The sequence below is a fragment of the Pseudoliparis swirei genome, unplaced genomic scaffold (genome assembly GCF_029220125.1).
Source record: "Pseudoliparis swirei isolate HS2019 ecotype Mariana Trench unplaced genomic scaffold, NWPU_hadal_v1 hadal_25, whole genome shotgun sequence".
NCBI lineage: Eukaryota > Metazoa > Chordata > Actinopteri > Perciformes > Liparidae > Pseudoliparis > Pseudoliparis swirei.
The window spans coordinates 391,382-416,381 of NW_026613261.1; the positions used below are offsets into that span (position 1 = coordinate 391,382).

At 48.2% G+C, this 25,000-nt stretch overlaps 1 protein-coding gene across 5 annotated transcripts in view; it reads left to right on the plus strand.

Annotated features, from left to right (window-relative positions):
- Window positions 1-25,000, plus strand: part of cadm3 (cell adhesion molecule 3) — an 89,923-nt gene that overhangs the window by 4,196 nt on the left and 60,727 nt on the right. Inside the window, exon 1 of one of the 5 annotated variants that reach the window (XM_056410616.1) lies at window positions 12,641-12,659. The exons of the other annotated variants lie outside the window; for them this stretch is intronic. The gene's annotated coding sequence lies outside the window, so the exon portion shown is untranslated. Of the gene's footprint in view, window positions 1-12,640; window positions 12,660-25,000 lie in introns of those variants that run through there. 5 annotated transcript variants of the gene reach the window in all.

The window sequence follows — 25,000 nt, forward strand, 5'->3', positions numbered from 1 at the left end:
TCAGCGGAGGAGTGGGCTTCCTCTTCTCCAGGGCCTTCAGCCCGGTCACTGGAGGTCAAACACATCGTGGAGGGAGGCTGTTCTTTGTGAAAGCACGGTTCGACCTTTTAATGTTGTTTTTAATTAATGTCTATGCTCCAACAACTGGGACAGAGAGGAAGCTGTTTTTATCCAAAGTTAATGATGTTTTAAATGACTGTGCCTCGGAGGATTTTTTATTCTTGGGGATTTTAACTGCACAGAAGATGATTTTAAAGACAGAAATCACACAGAGCCACATCCAGCTTCACAGCAGGTGCTGAGGAGGCTGGTCCATTCTCATGGTCTGGTGGACGTGTGGAGAAGGATGCATCCGGACTGCCGACAGTACACATGGTCCCACGTTAGGGAGGGAAGGATCTCCTCAGCCAGGTTAGACCGTATTTATGTTTTTAAGCACCATTTTAACATTTTAAAAATGTGCAGCATTGTTCCGGCTGGTTTTACTGATCACTCTTTGGTTTTATGTCATGTTTTTATTAGGAACTTTTTACCCAGGAGCGCGTATTGGCATTTTAATTCAGTTTTAACTTTCGATAGGAATTTTAGAGAGGTGTTGTTTTATTTTTGGGGCTTTTTTAGGCTGAGGAAGAGTGATTTTAATAATCTTAGGCAGTGGTGGGACCGTGGTAAAATAGAAATTAAGCTCCTTTGTCAGCAGCACACTTTCAACGTCACGAGAGACGTCACCCGATCTATGAAGGACCTGGAGACTGAGATAGTGGACCTAGAAAGTTTGAGCGAGTCCACAGGAGATCGAGGACATATTGAAGTCCTCAAAAGTAAAAAGGCGGCTCTCGCCGACCTGTTCGAAGTAAAAGTGCAAGGCGCACTGGTCAGGTCCCGATTCCAGACCATCGCGGAGATGGACACTCCCTCTAGCTTCTTCTTCGGCCTGGAGAAGAGGAGTGGGCAGGGCGAGTGATCCACTCACTGCTGACGGACGCAGGGCAGCCGGTTGTGGAGCCAAGCCAGATCCGGAAGCGAGCGGTGGGGTTTACCTCCCTTTATGCCACTGAGTATAGGGAGGAGGAGAGTCGATGGAGGGCTCTGTGGGAGCTGCCTCAGGTCTCCGAGGAGACTAATGAGGAGCTCGACAGACCCATAACCCCAAGAGCTGAAAGCTGCCCTGCAGGGAATGCAGGAGGCGCGCCCAGGATCGACGGCCTCCCGCTGAATTTTACAAGAATACTGGGATGTCCTCGGAGGGACATCCTAGAAGTCTTCAACGAGTCTGGCCTCTGGTTCCATGCCGATGTCCTGCGGAGGGCAGTGCTGACGCTACTGCCAAAAGGAAACCCGCAGGACATCGGTAACTGGCGCCCTGTGTCTCTGCTGTGTGTGGATTACAAGCTTCTGTCCAGGGTCCTGGCCTCCAGGCTGAGGGGAGCTATGGAGCAGGTCCTCCATCGGGACCAGACCTACTGTGTGCCCGGCAGGTCCATGGTGGACAACGTCCACCTCATTCGGACGTTTGGAGGTCTCCAGCTCGTTGGGTATGGACACTGGTCTGATTTCTCTAGATCAGGAAAAGGCTTTTGATCGCGTTGAACACGGCTTCCTCTGGAAAGTTCTGGGGAAGTTTGGGTTCAGCGCTGGCTTCATAGCTAAGATCAAGGTGTTGTACAGTAATGTTGAGAGTGTGCTGAAGATAAACGGCAGGCTGTGTGCTCCTTTTAGAGTGAGTAGAGGGGTCCGGCAGGGCTGTGCTCTGTCCGGGATGCTCTACGCACTCTCCCTCGAGCCCCTCCTCATTAAAATACGCTCTAGCTTACATGGTTTGGTTTTACCTGGTTTTAGTAGAAAAATGATTTTATCGGCGTATGCCGACGACGTTGTTTTTATTAAAAACCAAAAAGATATAAACCTTTTAAATCAAATTGTACAGGATTTTAGCACGGCATCATCAGCGAGGGTGAACTGGAAGAAGAGCGAAGCCCTCGCTGTGGGGGAGTGGCGTGGCGGCCTCCCGGTTCTTCCACAAAAACTCATATGGAAGACAGACGGGTTTAAATATTTAGGAATATACCTGGGGAAACCGAGCATGGTCCAGAAGAACTGGGAGGGCGTCACAGAGAAGATAGAGGGGAAACTTTCCAAATGGAAGTGGCTGCTCCCCCAGATGTCTTTTAAAGCTAGAGTACTGGTTTTAAACAATCTTATTGCATCCCAACTGTGGCATAGGTTGACCGTGTTAGACCCTCCCTCGGGCTTCTTAGCCAACATACAAAAGAAGATGGTGGATTTCTTTTGGGAGGGTCTACACTGGGTGCCACAGGGGGTGCTGTTTTTAGCCAGAGAGGAGGGGACAGGGCCTTGTCCACCTGGCCAGCCGGACGGCCACTTTTAGATTACAGTTTGTTCAGAAGTTTTAACGAGTCCGGGATTTTTAGTGTGGCGAGACGTGGCCAGCTGCATCCTCAGACGTGCTGACAACCTGGGGCTGGATACTGCTCTGTTTTTAATAGACTCCAGCATTTTAAAGTTAAGTGGGCTGCCTCCTTTTTATCAGGGTGTTTTTAAGTCGTGGGCCCTTTTTAAACACGAAAGGTGCTCACAGTCTGACTCTCTGTTCTGGTTGTTGAGAGAACCATTAATTTATAATGCAAAACTGGACATTAGCAGCAGCGTCACCCTGGACTAACGGGCGCTGCTGCGAACAAAGACCCTTTCCTGCAGCAGTTGGTGGATGCAGTGGGGCCGACGCTGAGCGACCCCGGCCCTGGGCTCCTGCTGGGATGCATTCCGACTGGGTGGCGAGGAGGCTCCTGGAGCTGTGGAGGCAGAGGCTGACCGGGTTGGAGAGGAGCCTCCTCAACGACTACAGCCAGCAGAGAGCAGAGCCGGACCCTGCAGACCCCTTCCCAAACATCTCCCTCAGCCGGGGCTGGGGGACTCACCGCCCTGCTAAGAACAAGCCACCCAGAAAACTGCACACTGAACAAAGCAGACAAGAAGACTTTGTATTTTAACCTCGTGAAGAGCATCAACAGGTCCAGACTGTGCAACAGACCGCCCACTGTGTGGTCAGAGACTTGGGCATGGAGGCCCTGGCCCGCAGTGGGGGTCCTATACATGCCTCCCTTGAAGAAAAGGACCGCTGACCTCCAGTGGCGGATTTTACACGGTGCTGTCGCGTCCAACGCTTTTATTTCAGTCATTAATCCCGCTGTCCTGAGCCAGTGCCCCTTCTGTGACCTCCAGGAGACTATTTACCATGTTTTTAATGAGTGTAAGAGACTTTTGAGTTTCTTCGCTCTTTTAACATTGGTTTTTAGTCTTTTTAATGTGGCTTTTACAGAGAAGGTTTTTATCATGGGAGCTGCCTACAAAAGACGGAAAAAGGAAAAATGGCAGCTCCTTAATTTTTTATCCGGCGAAGCCAAAATGGCCATTTATTTGACAATAAAGTCCCGGGTGGAAAACAGAGAGGGGCAGGAAGCCAGGGCAGTGTGGCTCTGCAACATCAGAGCCAGACTCTGGCTGGAGTTCAGGTTTTATAAACACATTGGAGACCTGGATGCTTTTAAACAACGCTGGTGTTTTAAAGGTATTGTTTGCTCTGTGGTGGAAGAGGAGCTGGAGTTTGCACCACTTTTTATGAGGTAAAACATGTTTTATTTGTTTTTAATGTTTTGTTTTTTGGTTGTGGTGTTTTTTATTTTTATTATTTTAATTTTATTTTAAACAACCTAATTTTTTAAAGCACTTCATTTTAAAGAAGCTATGTAAAAGCTGAGAAAATGTGAAAGAAAGTGTTTTTCAAAAATCTCTCTCTCTCTCCCTCTCTCTCCCTTTCTCCCTTTCTCTCTCTCCCTCTCTGTCTCTGTCTCTCCCTCTGTCTCTCTGTCCCTATCTCTCTGTCTCTCCCTCTCTGTCCCTCTCCCTCTCTGTCTCTCTCTCTCTCTCTCTCTCTCTCTCTCTCTCTCTCTCTCTCTCTCTCTCTCTCTCTCTCTCTCTGTCTCTCTCTGTCTCTCTGTCCCTCTGTCCCTCTCTCTCTCTGTCTCTCTGTCCCTATCTCTCTGTCTCTCTCTCTCGGGGGCTCTTGGGAGACCCATCGCTCTGCAGGCAACCCAGTCGGGGGAGGGGGCCTCTGAATGAGAGGGTCTCCCCCATTACCTGCCCTGGTCCTCCCCTGCTGTGTTGTGATTGGTCGCTGTGGAGACCCCCGTCATGGCCGTCAGGCCGAGGGTCTTCCTGGAGAGGAGTGTCCGGCTGTTGGAGAGCGCCGCTGCGTGGGGAGGGTTGAGGGGGCAATAAAGAGATCACATTGATTGCTGCTGGTGGAAGGGGGCTGGAGGGGGCGCTGGAGGGGCATCTTACTGCTGAGACCACCAGCCGTGGAGCCGCTCAGCCCCCGGTGGTCCTGATGAGACTCCGTCAGTGGAGGAGAGTCTCATCAAGCCGCTGACACACTGTGTGTGTGTGTGTGTGTGGGGGGGGTGCACTGCCCCACACACAACCACTGTGTGTGTGTGTGTGTATGTTTGTGTGTGTGTCTTTATTTACTCTCCAGGATGAGGTCGTCTCTCTTTTATGAGTTTTTCCTGGAAAGCGACAACAAAAATTGATGACGAGTTTGTTCTCTGCTGCAGTGAACGCTGTAATGAAGAGGAGGAGGAGGAGGGGGAGGATGGGAGAGGAGGGGAGATGGAAGGGGGTAGTGTGGTGCTGAGGATGGAGCTCTGGGTCAGACCTTTCAATGAAGATGAAGATGCTGAAACAGGTGTAGGAGAGGTCAGACTCCACCAGGCGGAGTGAACTCCTCTTCCTCCTCCTCCTCTTTCTTTCTCTCCATCACATTGGACTTTTCTTGTCTTCTCCGTGTCTCATCATCAACGCCGGAGCTCAGACGGCTTCTCCTCCAACGATCAATACCTCCTCGTTCAAGAGATCTGATCCACCATTTAGACGAAGAGGAGGAGGAGGAGGAGCTTTATGGGGGGGGGGGGCATGCGGCGCCGCCTGGAGACGAAGCTCAAAGTGGCGTCTCTAATCTGAATGAATCCGAAACAAAAGAGAAGAACAGAGCGGACACGCAGCAGAGGACCACCTTACCACACGGGGGGAGGACTTTCTGAGGAGGAGTAGGAGGAGGAAGAAGAAGAGGAGGAGGAGGAGGAAGGAGGAGGAGCTCTCATGATGAAGTGCTACGAGGTGAAAAAGAGGTGAATGTTTAAAAAAGGGGAGGAGCTACACAGAAGCTCTGATCTCCTTTGAGTGGGAGGCGGCCTCAGCAACATGACGTGACTCCACCTGCTCCGTTCTCTTCGTGTTCCACACACACACACACACCTACACACACACACACACCTACACACACACCTACACACACACACACACACACCTACACACACACACACACCTACACACACACACACCTACACACACACACACACACCTACACACACACACACACACCTACACACACACACACACACACACACACACACACACACACACCTACACACACACCTACACACACCTACACACACACACACACCTACACACACACCTACACACACCTACACACACACACACACACCTACACACACACCTACACACACACCTACACACCTACACACACACACACACACACTCAGAGATGCACGTGTAAACGTGCAACGCTCACAGAAACCATCAAATAGACCACATGTGTGCATATTCATGCATAGACACACACTTACACACATACACACACACCTACACACACATACACACACCTACACACATACAATGAAGAGGATCTTTGAAGGCCTTCTCCACTTTACTTAAACAAAAATGCCCCCGTGAGCCAAGCTGTTGACTGTATGTGTGTGTGTGTGTGTATATATGTGTGTATATATGTGTGTGTGTGTGTGTGTGTGTAGCAGACCTCCTGAGTGCTTGTCGAGTATCATTTAGTTCCAACAGACGAGCTTATTCCTATTGTTTCAGATGTATTGACTCCACCGCCCACGTGGTCTCGTTTGTGAATGGACCCCCTCCCCTCAATGGCGGCGTGACGATGAGACTCTCCCGTAACGCGTGGCCAGGCGGCGCCGGCGGAGGATATAATTGAGCTAACGAGCTACACGCCGTTATCTGCTCCTGGAGGAGCGGAGACTGTACGTTATGCGCGGCCCTGAAGGCACCATTGAGATAACGCACTGGAGCCTCCTCTGGGGGGAGGGGGGGCGAAGAGGAGTTAATCCCTCTTCTTCCTCCGCTTCTCGCATCCCACGGTGAATATTTAAATATCGCTCTGATTTATTCATCGGCAGAGAGACATCCCCATAACACATGAAGAGATTTTGGGATCAATCGGGTCAAAGGTCAAGGTCATGGAAAGGTCAACATCTTCTTTTTACCATAGCGCGGTCAATTTGTATCCAATTGGCAACTAATGCCAAAATGTTGATAATCCAATGTGAAGGTATGCGCTCCACCGAGTGTTGTCTTCACGGTGTCTTCATGGTGTCTTCATGGTGTCTTCATGGTGTCTTCACGGTGTCTTCACGTTGTCTTCACGGTGTCTTCATGTTGTCTTCATGGTGTCTTCACGGTGTCTTCACGTTGTCTTCACGTTGTCTTCATGTTGTCTTCATGGTGTCTTCATGTTGTCTTCATGGTGTCTTCATGTTGTCTTCACGGTGTCTTCACGTTGTCTTCACGGTGTCATCACGGTGTCATCACGGTGTCATCACGGTGTCATCACGGTGTCATCACGGTGTCATCACGGTGTCATCACATTGTCATCACGGTGTCATCACAGTGTCATCACGTTGTCTTCACGGTGTCTTCACGGTGTCTTCACGGTGTCTTCACATTGTCTTCACGGTGTCTTCACATTGTCTTCATGATGTCTTCACGATGTCTTCACGATGTCTTCACGATGTCTTCATGATGTCTTCACGATGTCTTCATGATGTCTTCATGATGTCTTCATGATGTCTTCATGTTGTCTTCACGGTGTCTTCATCTTGTCTTCATGTTGTCTTCATGGTGTCTTCATGTTGTTTTCATCTTGTCTTCATGGTGTCTTCATGTTGTCTTCATGGTGTCTTCACGGTGTCTTCATGGTGTCTTCACGTTGTCTTCACGGTGTCTTCACGGTGTCTTCACGGTGTCTTCATCTTGTCTTCACGGTGTCTTCATGGTGTCTTCACGTTGTCTTCATGTTGTCTTCACGGTGTCTTCACGGTGTCTTCACATTGTCTTCACGGTGTCTTCACATTGTCTTTACGGTGTCTTCATCTTGTCTTCACGGTGTCTTCACGGTGTCTTCATCTTGTCTTCATGGTGTCTTCATGGTGTCTTCATGGTGTCTTCATGGTGTCTTCATGGTGTCTTCATGTTGTCTTCACGGTGTCTTCATCTTGTCTTCATGTTGTCTTCATGGTGTCTTCATGTTGTTTTCATCTTGTCTTCATGGTGTCTTCATGTTGTCTTCATGGTGTCTTCACGGTGTCTTCATGGTGTCTTCACGTTGTCTTCACGGTGTCTTCACGGTGTCTTCACGGTGTCTTCATCTTGTCTTCACGGTGTCTTCATGGTGTCTTCACGTTGTCTTCATGTTGTCTTCACGGTGTCTTCATGGTGTCTTCATGTTGTCTTCATGGTGTCTTCATGTTGTCTTCATGGTGTCTTCACGGTGTCTTCACGTTGTATTCACGGTGTCTTCACGTTGTCTTAACGGTGTCTTCACGGTGTCTTCACGGTGTCTTCACGTTGTCTTCACGGTGTCTTCACGGTGTTTTCACGTTGTCTTCACGGTGTCTTCACGGTGTCTTCACGGTGTCTTCACGTTGTCTTCACGTTGTCTTCACGGTGTCTTCACGGTGTCTTCACGTTGTCTTCACGTTGTCTTCACGGTGTCTTCACGGTGTCTTCACGGTGTCTTCATGTTGTCTTGATGTTGTCTTCACGGTGTCTTCACGGTGTCTTCATCTTGTCTTCATGTTGTCTTCACGGTGTTTTCATGTTGTCTTCACGGTGTCTTCACGTTCTCTTCACGGTGTCTTCACGGTGTCTTCATGTTCTGCTCCAGAGGAAACAAAGTGGACTCCACGTTCTTCAACTCATAATTCCACGTCATCCTTTTTGTCTCTTTTGAGGCACACCGGCAAGTTCTGAATTTCAACCAATTTCTCTGTGTGTGTGTGTGTGTGTGGTAAAGATCTGTAAACTCGCCACATTCGTGACAGTGAAGCACTGTGAACGACCGCCGACATCACGGGGACGGACGGCGGCGGCGTGTGGCGGCGTGCGCCTCGTGGATCCATTGGTTGGGTCTGCGTTGTCGTTCGTCTTGTTTACAACGATACGTTTAACGTCTGAGTCGCCTTCATATGAGGCTTCCTACTGTCCTGCTGCAAGCGTGATTATAATAAATCATTATATATATACATGTATATATACTAGGGCTGTCAATCGATAAAAAAAAATCAACTAATTAATCGCACATTTTGAAATTCATTAATCGCGATTAAAAGTAGTTTTTTCTTCTTTTTAAAGACCAAACTGCACACAGAGCTGTGTTTTCAAAGAGGCTCCTACCTATAAAGTGCCAGCGAGGTATTTAATATTGTGGATGATAAATTGTTTCTTCAGTGAAACATCCAGATTAGTAAAAAAAAAGAAGTATATTGAGACCCCATTGGTCCTGTCATCTTTAACATTGAACAGCAGAACCAGTGGCCTTGGTAACTGACTGACATTCACATATGTCACGTTAACCCTCTGGAGGCTCATTTGATACATTTTACAAAAAAATTTAAATTCACCTTTTAAAGTCTTTTGCATGTGACACACCCCCACGTGTTCTACATCAAACATTCCAGAACAATCTCAGCTCTGTAATGAGGCACATTGTCCTCGCGCCGTGTTCTCTGCTCTCTGACTGACAGGCTGCTAAATGAGCCTCACCTGTGAGGTGGGAGGTCCTTTGTGATTTGCTGAGTGTTCATTGGTTGTTTTTTCCCCAAAATGTTGACAGACAAACGGATTGACCAATCACGTTGAAGGTTTCGTGTGACGAGTTCTTTCTGCCGCGCCCCCGACACGTCGCCCCTCCGTTCCTCTGTGTATCAGGGAGGAGGGAGAGGGAGGAGGAGAGGAAACTGATTCATCCACGAGTTTAAACCGATTTATGATCCTTATCTTCGCGGAGAAATAATTGTTTTAAAAACGGAAACAGTGTCAAACCGTACTGCTTCGGTTTTGAGTGTAAAAACTTCAACGAACACCGGAAGTAAACAAAGTTGCGTTAATTGCGTTAAAATATTTGAGTGCGTTAACGCGCCAAAGCAATGATAGATTAAGCGTAGATTAACAGCCCTAATATATACATATATATTTATAGTGTGTATAAACATATATATATTTATATATATATGAATATATATATTTATACATATATTTATATATATCATAAATATATACATATATGTCTGTTTATATATACTATAAATATATATATTTCTAAATGTATATCTTTATTTATATAAATTTATATATATAAATGTATTATATATATGTAACATTTATATATGTATATATATATGTATATATATTGTGTATCTATATATATATTTATATTTGTATATATAAAATGTATATATATACACAATATATATATATATATAAATGTTATATATATATAATACATTTATATTAGGGCTGTGAAACGATTAAAATTTTTAATCGGGTTAATCACAGGTTTTTGTGGATTAATCATGATTAATCACATATTACCGATATTCTCGGTATATTTTGTGAGAACATAGAGATTTATGACAAAAGACGGATATATACATTTATACATTCTTCTATACAATGGTGCTGCAACTCAGCAGTTATTTAGCAGTTTTCTTCCATATGGAACATTAATACATCTTCATCCTAAACAGAATGTTTAACCCTCCTGTTACCTTTCGGGTCAATTTGACCCCATTCAATGTTTAATGTCGGTGTTCTTTGGGGTCAATTTGACCCCAGGCTGTTTTTCACTGTGTCAAACATATAAGAAATATCAACTTTTTTATATATTTAAAGGGCTATTTAGGTAGTCAACAAACAAACATAAAGTACCTCACACTTAAACTTGGGAAACAATATTAATTCTAATAATTTTCTGAGGTTTTAATTGCTGGGGTCAAATTGACCCCGAGGGTAAAATATGTGAGTAAATGTAAAGGTAACAGGAGGGTTAAACAGAACATGTTTCTCTTGTTTGTCAACCATGAACTCCACCATGATACAATCTAAAGGCCTCTAGTCTTCCTCTAGCAGCTGCTGAGGCAAACTGACTGTGGGTTTTCTTCATGAACTGGGCCGTGATGAAAGGGACGGCGGGGACACCGCTGCAAAGCTGAAACCTCACCGACACGGACAGGTGGACAGATTGACAAGTGACTTTTGTTTTGCTCGGTCCCGATGCGCGCGCACGGAGCTCTGTGGAGATCGATAAGTGTTAACGCAACGCGAAGAGACAGAAATGACATGCTGCTGTGGAGATACGATCAACAACAGACGTTTAGTTTAATAAAAGAACAAAGACGTGCTCTAGAGAACATGTCAGGGGGCCAATCTCTTTAATGTCATGCGATCTACCAACACTACGCCGCGATCGACTGGCAGGTCGCGATCGACGTTTTGAGACCCTGATCTACAGGAAGTAAAAGTCGTAACAAGGTTTCCGGAGGTGAACCTGCGGAAGGATCATTACCGATGAACAGACCGTCTGCATGAGAGCGGACAGAGTTCAGATTGAAGTGTGTATTGGAAGCTCATTTTGCAAGTGACTTTTTTTTCGTCCCGACGACCAACAACAGACGGATTGGAAGCTCATTCTGCGCATGCGTTAAATGCGTTTAAAAAAAAAACTAGTTAAACCTGAAATTGAATTAACTGAGTTAACGCGTTATTTTTCACAGCACTAATTTATATATATATAAATATATATATTTATATTTTTATATATATACTGTATATAAATCTTCCTCATCCCAGCACTGCAGCGTTCCTCCTGACACACAACACATTTGACACTTCAGACTTTTATTTCTATATTTCACGGCACAGAAAAAGCAATCTCCGCGGCGCCCGCTCTTCTTCATTCGTCTTGGCGCGTCTACGTTTCCCCCCCGACGTGAGCGACGGACCAATCAGAGCGACCGGCTAACGAGACAGAAAACAAAGGTTAGGCGTGTCCCGGCCACACTGAACGAGACGACGCAGACCCCCCCCCCCCCCCACGGTGGGAACGCTCGTTAGCGGAGAGCGTTAACACGACGAGGGTCACGCCACGTCGTGACCTCTGGAGATCCTCCACCCCAGTGTGTGTGTGTGTGTGTGTGTGCGTTGGTCTGATGACTCTTTAACGTTCCCACCGGCCCGCATGACGAAGAGGATCCTGAGCGACGGTCCTGAGCCTGGAGGCCGGAAGCGTGGGGGTTATTCCCAGCCGCTTGTCTTGCAGGCGGTGAGGAGACGAGCGGCTGGGGCTGATTGCTGCTTTCAAGACTTCCCTCCCTCCCTTTGTCTTATCCTCCCCCGCTCCTGCGTCCTCCTCCTCTCTCCTCCCTTGATTTTCCCATTTGTCGTCTCTGTTTCTCCTCCTTTGTGTTTCTCTTCTCTTCCCCCGCCTTTGTATTGTTGAAGCTCTCGACCCTCTTTCCCTCTTTCTTTCTTCTCATCCCCGACCCCTCGGTGTTATCCTCCTCTCTCTCTCCCTCTCTTTCTGCTCCGTCACTCTTCTCTTCTTACGTTTCCTTTACTTCTACATTCTATATTTATTTCTCCTGCTGTCACTTTTAAGTCTCTTTCTCTGCGTTCCTCTCATCCCCTCCTTCGCTCTCTGCCTTCCTGTCCTCCCCTTTTCCCGTCTCTATTCTCTCCGTCTCCTCTCCTTTATCCACGTCTCTCGCTCTCTCCTCCTCCTCTCGCTGCTCCCTCTGTTTTAGCATACTCTGCAGGGAGCGCTCCTGCGATGCCAATTATGTTGACTGAAGAAAAGGAGAAAGAGAAAAGGGGAAGTGGAAGAGGTGAAGAGGGAAGGGAAGTGTGCACAAAGACGCACGACTACACACATTCGCGCCGACGGAGAGGAGGAAGAGGAGAAGGGGAGGCGGAGGGAGGAAGAGGGAGGAGGGGGGGGGAGATGAAAGAGGGAGAGGACAGAGAGGAATTGGAGCAGAGCGAATCTGTCTGTGAGTGTAATAGTCTCCCGCTGTCCAACCCGAGGGAATTCACCCACTGCAGAGAGAGAGGGGGGGTGGGGGGGGGTGAGCGAGCGAGCGGGAAGAGAGAGAGGGAAGAGAGATGACTACTTTTACTTGCAGGGCTCCACTCCAGGCTTGTGGCATTAAGAGTCGCTGTGTGAACGCAGAAACGTGAGTTTATCCATCATCGTAATGTGTTTACACCTCAAGCAGCGAGAGGAGCCGCTCGCCTGAAACACCCTGACAGACGAGGAGCAGGGCACGGCCGCACGAGGGACTCGAACCGATGGCAGAACTGTTGAACACTCAGGCAGGTGGAGGGCATCACATAATGGTTCATTTTTGGGCGGGAAAACATTAAAAGGAAGGAAGGGAAAATCACCCAAAACAACACAGGAGCGACACAAAGACGAGGAGGTATTTTATTTCTATGTTTTCCCTTTTTTTGGCGGGAAAACATTGTTCCATTCAAAAGAAGGAAGGGAAAGTGACCAGAAATGAGGAGAGGTTAGAAACATAGACGAGGAATTACTTAATTTCTATTTTTTAAAATTTGGGCGGGAAAAAGACTGGCGGGAAAAGACTGGCGGGAAAAGTGTCAAAAGAAGGAAGGGAAAGTGAGCCGAAACAAGATGAGGAGAGAAACGTAAAAAACACCGAACGAGGGCACAGAGAAGAAAAAGGGAGGAAGACCCAAAAGACAGGAAGTGAAACCATGGAACTTCAAAATAAAAGGGGGAAAGTAAACTAAATTCCAAATTGACGAGTGGGAAAGTGATGTGAAACATGTGCAGTGGCCTGCCAACGGGTCTAAACATATATATGATTATATATATATATATATATATCAGCAGTGGTGCTTAGCAACGGCTGTCGTTAAAAGGACCAATGAGCAGCTGGAACAAAAGTGGTTTCCTGTTGTGTTTTTCTTGCGCCGGCGGTTCTTGGATACTTAGCGAGCGACGAGCCGGTCATTACGGCCAAACGAGCGTCGGCGGGGGAACGCCCGATCGCCCCAGAGGGGGTTCGCCTCGCCGTCACCAACGACTCGCCGAACACGCTCATTACCACACGGCCACTTCCTGGAGATATCGTTAATAAGACTTAAAAAAACAACTATTGTATTCCTTTAAAAAAACAACTCCCTCTCTATATATTTATTCATATATATATATATGTTTATATGTATATATAAATATGTGTATATCAATATATAGATTTATATATATATATATGTATATAAATATATAGATTCATATATATAAATCTATATAAAATTGCTCAGTGACCATCTGCTGAGGAGAAAACACAGGCAGACGAGAGCCATGATTGATCAATCAGAATCAAGCTGTGCGGTTAACACCTCCGATGGGCTGGAGAATGTCAAAGAAGACTTCCCATCAGATATATTTATATATATATATTTATATATATATACACTACCGTTCAAAAGTTTGGGATCACCCAGACAATTTCGTGTCTTCCATGAAAAATCACACTTTTATTTATCAAATGAATATAAAATATAGTCAAGACATTGACAAGGTTAGAAATAATGATTAATATTTGAAGTATTAATTTTGTTCTACAAACTTCAAGCTCAAATGAAGGCCAGTTATATAGCTTATATCACCAGCATAACTGTTTTCAGCTGTGCTCACATAATTGCACGGGTTTTCAAATCGGACATTAGTCTTCTAAGGCGATTAGCAAACACAATGTACCATTAGAACACTGGAGTGATCGTTGATGGAAATGGGCCTCTATACACCTCTGGAGATATTTCATTAGAAACCAGACGTTTCCACCTAGAATAATCATTTACCACATTAACAATGTAGAGAGGGTATTTCTGATTAATGTTATCTTCATTGAAAAAAAGTGCTTTTCTTTGAAAAATAAAGTCATTTCTAAGTGATCCCAAACGGCCACACGGCCACACGGCCTCACGGCCACACGGCCACACGGCCACACGGCCACACGGCCACACGGCCACACGGCCACACGGCCACCACGGCCACACGGGCCACGCCGCCACACGCCACACGGCCACACGCCACACAGCGCCACACGGCCACACGGTGTCATCACCCCCTGCTGTTCTCATCACGCCACACACACACACACACACAGACACACACACACACACACACACACACACACACACACACAGCGCTTCGTTCATCCACTCGGCTCTTTTCAAACTCTCTGTTGAACTCCTCATCCTGGTGTGGGGGGGGGGGGTGCAGGTCACGGGGGTCACGTATACATATACAGGCACGTGCACAGACATTTTGGGGGGCAGGTGCTCAAACCAAAAAAAAGGGCACCCAATGGCAAAAAGAAATTCTGACAGAGTTGAAGCATAAGCAGCAATACACGGATGATGCAATACATCCTCGACCTGCGTCTCCTCTGGCAGCATCAGACCACTAGCTTACATTTTCTTTATGAATAAAGATGAATTATTAGATAGCAGCAACAGTACAAGCGTTCTGATTGGCTAATGGGTCGTCATGCCAGCCACGTATTGCCCTCCTGGTCTGATACGGATCCGTATTGCCCTCTGACCTCATTTTCAAAATGAGCGATATTGATAGACATCAACAGCCAAGAGCAGTGGTCCTCAAACTAAGGCCCGCCTCCACATTTGGCCCGGCCCTCTGAACAAGAGGCCTTATGATTTTTTTTCAGTCTGGCCACGCAAATCCTAGACAAGCCCGTTAAATAGAACGGAATAAGAATTCTCTCTCTCTCTCTTTCTCTCTTTTCTCTCTCTCCTCTCTCTTCTCTCTCTCCCTCTCTCTCTCTGTCTCTGTCTCTCTCTCTCTCACTCCCTCTCTCTCTCTCTCTCTCTCTCTCTCTCTCTCTCACTCCCTCTCCCTCTCTCTCTCTCTCTCTCTCAGTTCCACCTTCTGAGCATCAGAGCGACAGGTGTGTGTTTGAAACTGCAGGCGTTATCTATGTGTTTCTCTCTTCTTCTTTTATAATTTGTGTATATTTAGTTTATGTAGTGTGTTGGTTTGGTTTCACAATTTATTTTGGTGAATTTATTGGGTTTTCCTCTGGGTGTCTTCCGCTGCGGTCTCAGGAACAGTCTTCGTGAGAATGTTGCCCGGTTCCCCGCTGCTCATGGCGGAGACACGATGAAGATCTCCTGGTGACTCCTGGGGTACAGGCTGATGGAGGAATTGGCTGGGGTGTCAGGAAGTAATCCCGGGTTCAGCAGCGTGAAGTCCGCCCGTAAGATGAAACTGACTCGGTCGTGATCTTCCTGGATCAAGGTGGGAAGGTGAGCCGGAGTGGTGGAGGAGGTCTCGGTGGGAGAATTTGTTTGTGCAGGTGTTTCGCTGGACAGCCGTCCACCAGAGTCCTCGTTTCAAGCGTCCTCGCTCATCTCCGATGGTTCCTCAACAGAAGCTCTCCCGGCACGGGAAGCTGGTCTCCCGATGGAGAGATCGCCGGGGTTCAAGAAACGAGATGAAACTATATCATGGAGTTACCATGGAGTAGTTTATCTGATACTCCATGACCGGGCCTTGAGGTTCCGGCCTGCTTCAGCGTCAAGTAGATGATGTTAACTATAGCGTCTCGCGTCTTCATCGTGATCGGTACTTTCGTGCGGAGGAGGCACACGCGATTTTCAGCGCGGCGACCAGGCGTCAGCTGGTCCGGGCGGCTTTCAGGTCAGTGATCAGGCATGCTGGCGTGGGGCGCATGAGGCAGCCAGCTGCAGCTGCGACAGCGAGAGTTCACGTTTCCAGGCGTCTCTGAGAGGAGCTGTGCCCGGGAGAAACCCGGCTGGCGCTCATCAGAGCCGCCAAATTCAGGAGGCAGTGCTGCTGTATCCTGACCACATGTGGTGAGTGAGGGAGGTGGTGATGGGAGTGATGGTGGCGATGGGTGAGGTGGGTTGGGAAGGGGTGGGAGGCTGGACAGGGCAGTGAAACTGGGCTGTGGGTGGTCAGGGGCGGCAGCGGAGGGAAGGAAAAAGCGGACCAAGAAAATGGAGGGATGTGGGTGGATCTGCCAAGAGCAGTGGGAATTAGAGAGGCTGGCCAAGGTGAGGTGGGAAGTCGGGGAGGAGGAAGGAAAACAAAAGAAAAAGAGGAAACGTGGTTGAAACAAATAAAATATTGGTGATGGGTGATGATGGGTGGCACAGGCAGGGTGGAAGTGGGGTGGGGTGGAGAGATAATGGGGGTGGGAAGAGGAGAAGGGAAAAGAGCGAGGACAAAGGTTGGTGAGAAGCCCATAGAGGGTGGGCAGATTGGAATGAAGAGAGGTGGAGGAGGACGGTGCAGGAGGAGGGGGCGGGGCAGGTGAGATGGTGAGAGGAAGCAGGGCAGTAGGAAAAGAAGCCAGGCGCCTGACATGAGACAGGCAACAGGGCGGAAGGAGGAGGAGTCAAGGGGCAGGGCCAGTGTGGAGGACAGTGGCCAAGGGAGGGGCAGAGGACAGCAGCTCCTCCTGATTTTAACAAACAGCCAAGCTCAAAAAAACTTCATACAGTGGATGAAATAAGCCTATTACAGACAAAACAATAGGAAAGTGAGGTCAGGATCACTTCCCACAATATTGTTCTATGCAGTCTTGCAGTATCATATGAAAAAGGTTAACAAAGAGGTTTTAGAATTAAAAGATTATTATCAAAGTAAAGGGTGCCATCCAGCAGGGGGTGAAGCTCAATGTGTGTTTTCAATTGAATTTGCAGTTTCAGTTTTGTTTGTTTTTAACTCTTTCTTTAATAAGAACCATTTATGAAGTCGGAGTTCTAGCTGTCGTCTGGAGGCGAGGGACAGTAAGAAGGGAACATCTGTTATAAGATTTAAGATGAAATAGCGTGTTCTCTTCTTGAGGCGCTGGCGACAACAGCAATGGGACTGGAGGAGGGTGGGGGAGGGGAGATCCTCTGAGCCACAACACCAACCTCAGCGGAGGTGGGCTTCCTCTTCCTGGGCCTTCAGCCCGGTCACTGGAGATCAAACGCCGATGGAGGAGGCTGTTCTAACCCATTGAAAGGCTTGCAGTTCGACCTTTGCTTGTCAGTTTATAAATATCTATACTCCAACAACTGGGACCAACAGAGGCAGCTGTTTTTATCCAAAGTTAATGATGTTTTAAATGACTGTGCCTCGGAGGATTTTTTATTCTTGGGGGGGGATTTTAACTGCACAGAGGATGATTTTAATGACAGAAACCACACAGAGCCACATCCAGCTTCACAGCAGGTGCTGAGGAGGCTGGTCCATTCTCATGGCCTGGTGGACGTGTGGAGAAGGATGCATCCGGACTGCCGACAGTACACATGGTCCCACGTTAGGGAGGGAAGGATCTCCTCAGCCAGGTTAGACCGTATTTATGTTTTTAAGCACCATTTTAATATTTTTAAAATGTGCAGCATTGTTCCGGCTGGTTTTACTGATCACTCTTTGGTTTTATGTCATGTTTTTATTAGGAACTTTTTACCCAGGAGCGTATTGGCATTTTAATACAGTTTTAACTTTCGATAGGAATTTTAGAGAGGTGTTGTTTTATTTTTGGGGCATTTTTAGGCTGAGGAAGAGTGATTTTAATAATCTTAGGCAGTGGTGGGACCGTGGTAAGGTAGAAATTAAGCTCCTTTGTCAGCAGCACACTTTCAACGTCACTAGAGACGTCACCGATCTATGAAGGACCTGGAGACTGAGATAGTGGACCTAGAAAGTTTGAGCGAGTCCACAGGAGATCGAGGACATATTGAAGTCCTCAAAGTAAAAAGGGCTCTCGCCGACCTGTTCAGTAAAGTGCAAGGCGCACTGGTCAGGTCCCGATTCCAGACCATCGCGGAGATGGACACTCCTCTAGCTTCTTCTTCGGCCTGGAGAAGAGGAGTGGGCAGGGCAGTGATCCACTCACTGCTGACGGACGCAGGGCAGCCGGTTGTGGAGCCAAGCCAGATCCGGAAGCGGCGGTGGGGTTTACTCCTCCCTTTATGCCACTGAGTATAGGGAGGAGGAGAGTCGACGGAGGGCTCTGTGGGAGCTGCCTCAGGTCTCCGAGGAGACTAATGAGGAGCTCGACAGACCCATAACCCCAAGAGCTGAAAGCTGCCCTGCAGGAATGCAGGAGGCGCGCCCAGGATCGACGGCCTCCCGCTGAATTTTACAAGAAATACTGGGATGTCCTCGGAGGGACATCCTAGAAGTCTTCAACGAGTCTGGCCTCTGGTTCCATGCCGATGTCCTGCGGAGGGCAGTGCTGACGCTACTGCCAAAAAACCCGCAGGACATCGGTAACTGGCGCCCTGTGTCTCTGCTGTGTGTGGATTACAAGCTTCTGTCCAGGGTCCTGGCCTCCAGGCTGAGGGAGCTATGGAGCAGGTCCTCCATCGGGACCAGACCTACTGTGTGCCCGGCAGGTCCATGGTGGACAACGTCCACCTCATTCGGGACGTTTGGAGGTCTCCAGCTCGTTGGGTATGGATACTGGTCTGATTTCTCTAGATCAGGAAAAGGCTTTTGACGCGTTGAACACGGCTTCCTCTGGAAAGTTCTGGGGAAGTTTGGGTTCAGCGCTGGCTTCATAGCTAAGATCAAGGTGTTGTACAGTAATGTTGAGAGTGTGCTGAAGATAAACGGCAGGCTGTGTGCTCCTTTTAGAGTGAGTAGAGGGGTCCGGCAGGGCTGTGCTCTGTCCGGGATGCTCTACGCACTCTCCTCAAGCCCTCCTCATTAAAATACGCTCTAGCTTACATGGTTTGGTTTTACCTGGTTTTAGTAGAAAAATGATTTTATCGGCGTATGCCGACGACGTCGTTGTTTTTATTAAAAACCAAAAAGATGTAAACCTTTTAAATCAAATTGTACAGGATTTTAGCACGGCATCATCAGCGAGGGTGAACTGGAAGAAGAGCGAAGCCCTCGCTGTGGGGGAGTGGCGTGGCGGCCTCCCGGTTCTTCCACAAAAACTCATATGGAAGACAGACGGGTTTAAATATTTAGGAATATACCTGGGGAAACCGAGCATGGTCCAGAAGAACTGGGAGGGCGTCACAGAGAAGATAGAGGGAAACTTCCAAATGGAAGTGGCTGCTCCCAGATGTCTTTTAAAGCTAGAGTACTGGTTTAAATAATTATTGTATCCCAACTGTATATTAGAAGGACTGTGTTAGACCTCCCTCGGGCTTTAGCCAAATATACAAAAGAAGATGGTGATTTCTTTGGGAGTGGCCTACACTGGGTGCCAGCAGGGGTGCTGCTGTTTTTAGCCAGAGAGGAGGGGGGGGATAGGCCTTGTCCACCTGGCCAGCCGGACGCCACTTTGGGATTACAGCCATCAGAAGTTTTTAACGCAGTCCGGGGTTTTAGTGTGGCGAGACGTGCCAGCTTAATTCCTCAGACGTGCTGACAACCTGGGCTGATACTGCTCTGTTTTAATAGACCCCAGCTTTTAAAACTATGGGCTGCCTCTTTATCAGGGTGTTTTTAAGTCGTGGGCCCTTTTAAACACGTAAAGGTGCTCAGTCTGACTTCTGTTCTGGTTGTTGAGAGAACCATTAATTTATAAAGCGAATGATTAGCAGCAGCTGCCACCCTGGACTAACGGGCGCCATGCAACAAAGACCCTTTCCTGCAGCAGTTGGTGGATGCAGTGGCTGACTATGAGCGACTCCCCCCGCCTGGGCTCCTGGGCTGGGATGCATTCCGACTGGTGGCGAGGGAGGCTCCGGAGCTGTGGAGGGTGAGGCGACCGGGCTGAGAGGAGCCTCAACGCTCACAGCCAGCAGAGAGCAGAGCCGACCCTGCAGACCCTTCCCAAACATCTCCTCAGCTCGGCTAGGGACCCACTGCCCCTCAAGAACAAGCCACCCAGAAAACTGCACACTGAACAAAGCAGACAAGAAGATTTTGTATTTTAACCTCGTGAAGAGCATCAACAGGTCCAGATCAGGCAGACCGCCCACTGTGGTCAGGAGAGACGGGGCATGGAGGCCCGGGTCTGCAGTGGGGGTCCTATACAAGCCTCCCTGAAGAAAAGGACCGGACCTGTGGCTGGATTTTACACGGTGCTGTCGCTGGCCCAACGCTTATTTCAGTCACAATCCCGGCTTGTCCTGAGCCAGTTCTTCTGTGACCCTCCAGGAGACTATTTACTATGTTTTTAATGAGTGTAAGAGACTTTTGAGTTTTTCATTTTAACATTGGTTTTATTCTTTAATGTGGCTTTACAGAGAAGGTTTTATCATGGGAGCTACCACAAAAGACGTGGAAAAGAAAAAAATGGCAGCTCCTTAATTTTTATCTCATGGTCAAATGGCCATTTATTTGACAACAAAGTCCCGGTGGAAAACAGAGAGGGGCAGGAAGCCAGGGCAGTGTGGCTCTGTAACATCAGAGCCAGTCTCGCTGGAGTTCAGGTTTTATAAACACATTGGAGACCTGGATGCTTTTAAACAACGCTGGTGTTTTGTAAAGGTATTGTTTGCTCTGTGGTGGAAGAGGAGCTGGAGTTTGCAATCACTTTTATGAGTGTAAAACATGTTTTATTTGTTTTAATGTTTTGTTTTTTTGGTTGTGGTGTTTTATTTTAATTTTTTATTTTAATTTTAAATAACCTAATTTTTAAAGTAATTTCATTTTTAAGAAGCTATGTAAAGCTGGAAATGTGAAACAGCGTTTTTCAAAATCTCTCTCTCCCCCTCTCCCTTTCTCCCTTTCTCTCTCCCTCTCTCTCTGTCTCTGTCTCTCTCTGTCCCTATCTCTCTGTCTCTCCCTCTCTGTCCCTCTCCCTCTCTGTCTCTCTCTCTCTCTCTCTCTCTCTCTCTCTCTGTCTCTCTCTCTGTCTCTCTGTCTCTCTCTCTCTGTCTCTCTCTGTCTCTCTCTCTGTCCCTCTCCCTCTCTGTCTCTCTCTGTCTCTCTCTCTCTGTCCCTCTGTCCCTCTGTCTCTCTCTCTGTCTCTCTGTCCCTATCTCTCTGTCTCTCCCTCTCTGTCCCTCTCTCTCTCTCTCTCTCGGGGGCTCTTGGGAGACCCATCGCTCTGCAGGCAACCCAGTCGGGGGAGGGGGCCTCTGAATGAGAGGGTCTCCCCCATTACCTGCCCTGGTCCTCCCCTGCTGTGTTGTGATTGGTCGCTGTGGAGACCCCCGTCATGGCCGTCAGGCCGAGGGTCTTCCTGGAGAGGAGTGTCCGGCTGTTGGAGAGCGCCGCTGCGTGGGGGAGGGTTGAGGGGCAATAAAGAGATCACATTGATTGCTGCTGGTGGAAGGGGGCTGGAGGGGGGGGGGGCATCTTACTGCTGAGACCACCAGCCGTGGAGCCGCTCAGCCCCCGGTGGTCCTGATGAGACTCCGTCAGTGGAGGAGAGTCTCATCAAGCCGCTGACACACTGTGTGTGTGTGTGTGTGGGGGGGGTGCACTGCCCCACACACAACCACTGTGTGTGTGTGTGTGTATGTTTGTGTGTGTGTCTTTATTTACTCTCCAGGATGAGGTCGTCTCTCTTTTATGAGTTTTTCCTGGAAAAGCGACAACAAAAAATTGATGACGAGTTTGTTCTCTGCTGCAGTGAACGCTGTAATGAAGAGGAGGAGGAGGAGGGGCGGGGAGGATGGGAGAGGAGGGGGGAGATGGGAAGGGGGGGGTAGTGTGTGGTGCTGAGGATGGAGCTCTGGGTCAGACCTTTCAATGAAGATGAAGATGCTGAAACAGGCGTAGGAGAGGTCAGACTCCACCAGGCGGAGTGAACTCCTCTTCCTCCTCCTCCTCTTTCTTTCTCTCCATCACATTGGACTTTTCTTGTCTTCTCCGTGTCTCATCATCAACGCCGGAGCTCAGACGGCTTCTCCTCCAACGATCAATACCTCCTCGTTCAAGAGATCTGATCCACCATTTAGACGAAGAGGAGGAGGAGGAGCTTTATGGGGGGGGGGGGGCATGCGGCGCCGCCTGGAGACGAAGCTCAAAGTGGCGTCTCTAATCTGAATGAATCCGAAACAAAAGAGAAGAACAGAGCGGCTCGGACACGCAGAGGATTACACGGGGGGGGGGGGGGGTAGGAGGATGAGGAGGAGGAGGAGGAAGAAGAAGAAGAAGAGGAGGAGGAGGAGGAGGAAGGAGGAGGAGCTCTCATGATGAAGTGCTACGAGGTGAAAAAGAGGTGAATGTTTAAAAAAGGGGAGGAGCTACACAGAAGCTCTGATCTCCTTTGAGTGGGAGGCGGCCTCAGCAACATGACGTGACTCCACCTGCTCCGTTCTCTTCGTGTTCCACACACACACACACACCTACACACACACACACACCTACACACACACCTACACACACACACACACACACCTACACACACACACACACCTACACACACACACACCTACACACACACACACACACACACACCTACACACACACACACCTACACACACACACACACACACACACACACACACACACACACCTACACACACACATACACACACCTACACACACACACTCCTACACACACACCTACACACACACTGCACACACACACACACACCTACACACACACCTACACACACACCTACACACCTACACACACACACACACACACACTCAGAGATGCACGTGTAAACGTGCAACGCTCTCACAGAAACCATCAAATAGACCACATGTGTGCATATTCATGCATAGACACACACTTACACACCTACACACACCTACACACACCTACACACACACAATGAAGAGGATCTTTGAAGGCCTTCTCCACTTTACTTAAACAAAAATGCCCCCGTGAGCCAAGCTGTTGACTGTATGTGTGTGTGTGTGTGTGTATATGTGTGTATGTGTGTGTGTGTGTGTGTGTGTAGCAGACCTCCTGAGTGCTTGTCGAGTATCATTTAGTTCCAACAGACGAGCTTATTCCTATTGTTTCAGATGTATTGACTCCACCGGCCCACGTGGTCTCGTTTGTGAATGGACCCCCCCCTCCCCCCCCCTCAATGGCGGCGTGACGATGAGACTCTCCCGTAACGCGTGGCCAGGCGGCGCCGGCGGAGGATATAATTGAGCTAACGAGCTACACGCCGTTATCTGCTCCTGGAGGAGCGGAGACTGTACGTTACGCGCGGCCCTGAAGGCACCATTGAGATAACGCACTGGAGCCTCCTCTGGGGGGAGGGGGGGCGAAGAGGAGTTCATCCCTCTTCTTCCTCCGCTTCTCGCATCCCACGGTGAATATTTAAATATCGCTCTGATTTATTCATCGGCAGAGAGACATCCCCATAACACATGAAGAGATTTTGGGATCAATCGGGTCAAAGGTCAAGGTCATGGAAAGGTCAACATCTTCTTTTTACCATAGCACGATACATTTGTATCCAATTGGCAACTAATGCCAAAATGTTGATAATCCAATGTGAAGGTATGCGCTCCACCGAGTGTTGTCTTCACGGTGTCTTCATGGTGTCTTCATGGTGTCTTCATGGTGTCATCACGGTGTCATCACGGTGTCATCACGCTGTCACCATGCTGTCATCATGGTGTCATCACGGTGTCATCACGGTGTCATCACGTTGTCATCACGTTGTCTTCACGGTGTCTTCATCTTGTCTTCATGTTGTCTTCATGGTGTCATCACGGTGTCATCACGGTGTCATCACGGTGTCATCACGGTGTCATCACGGTGTCATCACGGTGTCATCACGGTGTCATCACGGTGTCATCACGGTGTCATCACGGTGTCATCACGGTGTCATCACGGTGTCATCACGTTGTCATCACGGTGTCATCACGGTGTCATCACGGTGTCATCACAGTGTCATCACGGTGTCATCACATTGTCTTCATCTTGTCTTCACGGTGTCTTCACGGTGTCTTCACGGTGTCTTCATCTTGTCTTCATGGTGTCTTCATGGTGTCTTCATGGTGTCTTCATGGTGTCTTCATGTTGTCTTCACGGTGTCTTCATCTTGTCTTCATGTTGTCTTCATGGTGTCTTCATGTTGTTTTCATCTTGTCTTCATGGTGTCTTCATGTTGTCTTCATGGTGTCTTCACGGTGTCTTCATGGTGTCTTCACGTTGTCTTCACGGTGTCTTCACGGTGTCTTCACGGTGTCTTCATCTTGTCTTCACGGTGTCTTCATGGTGTCTTCACGTTGTCTTCACGGTGTCTTCACGGTGTCTTCACGGTGTCTTCACGGTGTCTTCACGGTGTCTTCACGTTGTCTTCACGGTGTCTTCATCTTGTCTTCACGGTGTCTTCATGTTGTTTTCATCTTGTCTTCATGGTGTCTTCATGGTGTCTTCATGGTGTCTTCACGTTGTCTTCACGTTGTCTTCACGTTGTCTTCACGGTGTCTTCATCTTGTCTTCATGTTGTCTCTTGGTGTCTTCATGTTGTTTTCATCTTGTCTTCACGTTGTCTTCACGGTGTCTTCATGGTGTCTTCATGGTGTCTTCATGGTGTCTTCACGTTGTCTTCACGTTGTCTTCACGTTGTCTTCACGGTGTCTTCACGTTGTCTTCACGGTGTCTTCACGGTGTCTTCACGGTGTCTTCATCTTGTCTTCATGGTGTCTTCATGTTGTCTTCATGGTGTCTTCATGGTGTCTTCATCTTGTCTTCATGGTGTCTTCACGGTGTCTTCACGTTGTATTCACGGTGTCTTCACGTTGTCTTCACGGTGTCTTCACGGTGTCTTCACGGTGTCTTCACGTTGTCTTCACGGTGTCTTCACGGTGTCTTCACGTTGTCTTCACGGTGTCTTCACGGTGTCTTCACGGTGTCTTCACGTTGTC